We start from the raw sequence: 5280 nt of genomic DNA, 5'->3' as shown, positions 1-5280 counted from the left end.
AAGAAGTCTTCTAAAGTGTCAGTTTATATATTAAACAGATTCAAGCATGCAGGTTCGACAGTGGAGGTTCTATGGTGCAAGTGATGATTATTCTCCCACAAACTTCAAGTTTGTCCACTTACTTCCTGAATGGGGCTACCCTTAAATTTCTTCCACTCCACCTCCTCCTTTCACCAAAGCAGCCATTGGGGCTATTGAAAAACTTGGGGGCTGAGGCCAGGAAACTGAAGTTGGGGGAACCAAAAGTATGGCAGAATGAGATTGGACTCATAATGAAGGAACGATCAAACTCCCAAGTTTTATACTGAAAATCCAGCACAATCTATGTACATCAGCCTGACTTACACTTTGCAAACCAGAATGTAATAGCTATTACTTTCCACTCTAAGCCCCAGAGAATTAAGAGAGTAAGAAAGGAATCTTGTCAACTAGGAGAACATCCTTTCACTCAAAATATTTGAGTTTTTCTTTTTCTTTCAGTATTCTTTACACTATCACCATTAACATGAAAACCTCGTGTTTCTGGCAATCCTTTTTCACTGTTAAGCATCCAGAGATTATGAAGTGGGACTTTAAGCAGAAAATCTGGGTGGACATTCACTCTGTCCATCTATTTGCTTGAGTAGATGTAGGTATTAATTCAGTTACAGTAATAGTAACTTAAATAATGGATGAGCTCTTACCGCTTTCTGTAGACAAAGGGATTTAAACAACAGGAGAAAAGACAATTGTATTCATTATCGTAAACATGTATAATTTATAACAAAGGAAAAGAAATAGAGAATAACAATGGGAAAATATTATATATTTTAATTTACCTAGTGCTCTTTTTCTTTTCACAGTGGATTTACGAAATTGAAATGTGTAAGCCAAAGCAGTTGAAGTTTTAAGTCTGTGGTATTCCAACATGTGGCAAGAAATTTAAATTTCTTGCCTTTGGAAAGAGATAAGATAATGGGAATAAGAAAAGAGACATTCCTATAATCCAAGGATGAATTTTAAAGTGGTACTTGATTTACTCATTTAACCTTCATGATTTGATTCATGCCGTGAAACTGGTGCAAATAAATGAGGCATTTTAGAATAAATTGAAAATTGAAAGCTTTGGTAGAGAGGGAACATATTGTACATCATTTGGTAAATCTTACTTCTCTAAAACTTTTACTTTTTCTATGCTTTCACTGGATTTTCCTGGCCAGTTTTTATTCTCCATAGTTGAATTATTGTGACTGTTAAAAAGAAAGCCAAAATTCATACAAAAACATATAAAAGAAAACTAGATTAATTTTGAAATTCTGGATACTCCAGGAAACAGTAAAGTTAGCACACCTGGTATAAAACATACATGGACTACTTTCATATTTAATGAAAAATATATTCCACTGAGTATTAACGCTAAACAACATTACCTAGAAATCCATTAATAGTTCTGCAGCTTATTCGAAGATTATTTTGCAGCTTACTGGAAGATTATTTTACTATTCCCACTATAGCAGAGCTTCATATGAAAATGCATCAACAACTAACCCTGAAGTCATGCCAAATCACTTTCTCCCCCCATTAGTGGAATGTAGCATTAAATGAAAATATGAAAATTTTAAGAATATAGGGATATTATGAATTACATAGAGGTTAGATCGTCTGATATAAAGTGGATCTATGACAAGAATGGGAGGATTCTCTGAAGAAGATGAAATATTTCATTAGAGTGGATTGATCATCAGACACAACACAGGTTTGTGAGATGTTCAGTGAACTGTTAGGTTGTCCCTTCAGGGATGTAAACTGTCCATTTCCTCTAAACTGAATTTTGGTTATTCTACAAAACCAGCTATTGCAATATACTAAGAAATAACAACCTAACGAATAGCAATATAGACTGGTTTTTCCCTCCTCCCTGTAAAACTTCCCTGGAATTTCCTGCTTCTTTTTTATGCAAGAGATTTCTCTTTTTCCATTGTTCTTCTTTTTAAGGCTGATTGGTTTGTATCATTTTTCAACATGTATTTTTCTTTAGAAATACCAGATTAAAAAATTCTCAGCCTTCCATTGCCTTGTAAAGATTGTGTTATGATTAAAACCAGACTCAGATTGTAGATCTGCTTTCATTTTTTTTTCTGAAACACAAACACGAGCAATTTCAATAAAAACATTCCACTTTCCACCAGAGACTCTGGCAATAGTAATCCAGGTATTACCCTATCTGCAAATATGCATCTAACACGCAAGGTCTGCATGGAAATGTTTTAAAAGCTTAACCTAAGATTTTCATATTAAGAATGGAATGTAGTATCTTTTTATTCCTTAAAACCCTAATTTTGAAGAGACGCACTTTTTAAAATGGTCTGGGTAATGACCTGGGACTGCTAACAAGTATCCTGTTAAATAATGAGCTCACCTGTTCCCTTTTCTCAGTCCTCTTGGAAAGTGGGGAGACAGCACCCAAAGATAAATGAAAAAAGATGTTCACTGCAGCATTGTTTAGAATAGCCATCAATTGCATGCAGCCTGACAAGTCCCCTTGCAGCCTGACAAGGCTCATCAAGAGGGGACCTGTGAAATACGGTGCAGGATGGGAGCTAGGCTACTGGAAGGGTCAAGAGCAGAGGTGCTAGAAACCAGCTGCCTGATTGTGGATCCTGGCCCTACCACTTGCTAATTATAACATGGGCAAGTTACTTACCCCTCAGTTTTCTCATCTGTACAATAAGAATAATAATAGTAGCTAACTCTTAAAGTTGAAGTGAAGTGTGAGATAATAGTTGCTAGTTGTCCCTAGCACTTAGAAAAGTTCCTGGCATATAATAGGTACTTGATAAATATGTGTTGAATTAACATAAAGAGATTGCAATAGTGCTCAGCAAACAGTTGGCACTCAGATGGTAGCTATTATTACGGTATATGATACAATGGAATATCAGGCAATAATTTAAAAATTTTCTGTATTGACATGTAAAAATAAAATATAAGTTTGAAAAAGCACATATAAGGTACTACAAATTTTATAAGAAAATGGCTGAAATGGGCATAAAATATACACATATTTTTACATATTTACAAACACACACATACACATACACACAAAACCATCTCTGGAATCATCCACAGGCACTGGTATACTTATTTTCCTTTCCACACTATTTGTGCTCTTTGAATTTTAACCACTTGCCCGTGTTGCAGGTTGGTTTTCTGGGAAGCAGAATTCGAGTTGAGAACTATGGGGGCATGCCGTTGGAATCAAAACCTGGAGAGAGAAGGGAAAGGAAGCAGGACTGGGCAGAGGTAGAAGTTGATCTGCAACGAATTCTCAGCGAAGGTCTCACTCAAACCCCCAGGGAGCTCTGAAGCTGGAATGCCCCCTCAGACTTGTCCCAAGATGGGATGAGGAACCAGGCCGTCATACCCTTAGTTGGGCAGTAACTGGATGCAGACTGTCCCTGGAAGGAGGGAGACCTGGTTGACTTTGCGTTCTTCAGCTGAGGCAATCCCCAGAGAAGGTTGACTGCTGAGAGTCTTCTTCCAGCAACACTCCCAGCAGCTGGAAGATAAATCCGTCCTTCCTAAAGGGGGACCAGGCAGCACACTACAGCATCCACTACATCAATCGTTTTTTCAATAAGCAAACAACATAGCTCTCAAGTATTTAATTTCCAGTCTCAGTGGTGAAAACACAGAGCTAGCCCAATCATAGGGGAGTAGATAGCTTTGGTGGTGTTACTTAGGGGTTGCCTCAAGCCTTTCTACTCTCCCCCAAATTCTTCCAGCACTACCCTACCAAAAACATAAAGTTTTCACTTTGTTGAAGAACGGCTTAAGGCAGTGCTTCCTGGAGAAATTTATTCATGCATGCTCACTGCCTTAATAGGTTACTCAGTAATTGTTTATTACTATCAGTAATTTAGAAGAACAAGGAATTGGCCAGTAGAGAACAAGACGTCTACATCCAGCCCATAGACAACCACCGGGCTGCTGCCAGAATCACCCCAGGCTCCCAAGCCCAGGGGGGTCCCAAGTGCTCCAGCCACGCCCCCCGATGTTTCCTCGCATCCAGCCCAGCGAGGACCTTGGAGCTGCTGCCAGAAGCCCCCTGGGCTCCCCTGCCAGAATGAGAGGGGGGGTCACAGACCTCGACCGTGCTCAGCCCTCTCTATTCCCACCCTATGTCCCTCCCCTTTCCCTTCTCCCCTTCCCCGCAACTGCTCTGCAACAACACCTTAGAATGTAAAAAGTAATAATAATAAATATACTTTTAAAATATATAAATAAAAGAAAACAGGCAGGGAAACAAATGCAAATAAAGTTTAAGGCATGTTTAATTTAAAAAAATAATTGTTTATTACTATCAATAATTCAGGAGAACATGGAATTGACTGGTAGAGAATAAGACATGGAAACTGTCTGGTTTTCCTGGTTTAGACCTTATTAATATTAGCAGGAAGTGGGGTAGATTCTCTGAATAGTCAAATAGCGTGAAGATAATATACAGCAGTGTACTACAAAATGGGATGTGTGCATACTCCAGAAGGTGGAAAAAGACACCCACTGGTCTTCTTTTTATTTTTTTTTTTTGACCCTCAGTGTCGCGCCCGTACCGGACTGGGACTGGCAACGGGATCGCAACCCTCGGTGCTGCACCCTGCACCTCGCTCAGCCAGTGAGCGGGAACCGGTCTGTATGTGGGATCCGAACCCTCGGCGGGAGCACCACCGCACTCCCGAGCGGTGCACTGTAGCAGTGCGCCACTGGGCCGGCCCACACCCACTGGTCTTCTGATAGAAAAGACATTTGCTATGGAAAGGGAATTTGATAATTTCTATATATACATATTTGTGTCTTTAAGAAAAACAAGAAAGAAATTAAAATTCCCCAGTATTTAATAAACTTATGGAGGTTGGCCCCCTTACTTGGTCCACAAGCCAGACCACCTCACTTCTAGAATAGTAGAAGAGAACCTCACTGAAGAGCCCTAATTCCACAATACCAAAGAGGGGGACAAAGACACCCTCATTTCTAGTGTCTTGTGATGTTTTGCAGTTCACTCGTTCTTGGTAAACTAGAATGCCCATGGAGTTTATGTAGTTTTAACTGAACAAATCTTCACAAAATTATTATGTAGCATTGGTTATTGACTATTTGGCAACATGGTATCCTGGATTGGATTCTGGAACAGAAAAAGGACATTAATGGAAGAGCTGAAGAAATATAAATAAAGTCCATAGTTTAGTTAATACTGCTATACTGATACTAATATCTTAGTTTTAATAAATATACAATGGCTAT

The sequence above is a fragment of the Galeopterus variegatus genome, unplaced genomic scaffold, assembly GCF_000696425.1.
Source record: "Galeopterus variegatus unplaced genomic scaffold, G_variegatus-3.0.2 Scaffold3306, whole genome shotgun sequence".
In the NCBI taxonomy this organism is placed as follows: domain Eukaryota; kingdom Metazoa; phylum Chordata; class Mammalia; order Dermoptera; family Cynocephalidae; genus Galeopterus; species Galeopterus variegatus.
This window is presented reverse-complemented; position numbering follows the sequence as displayed.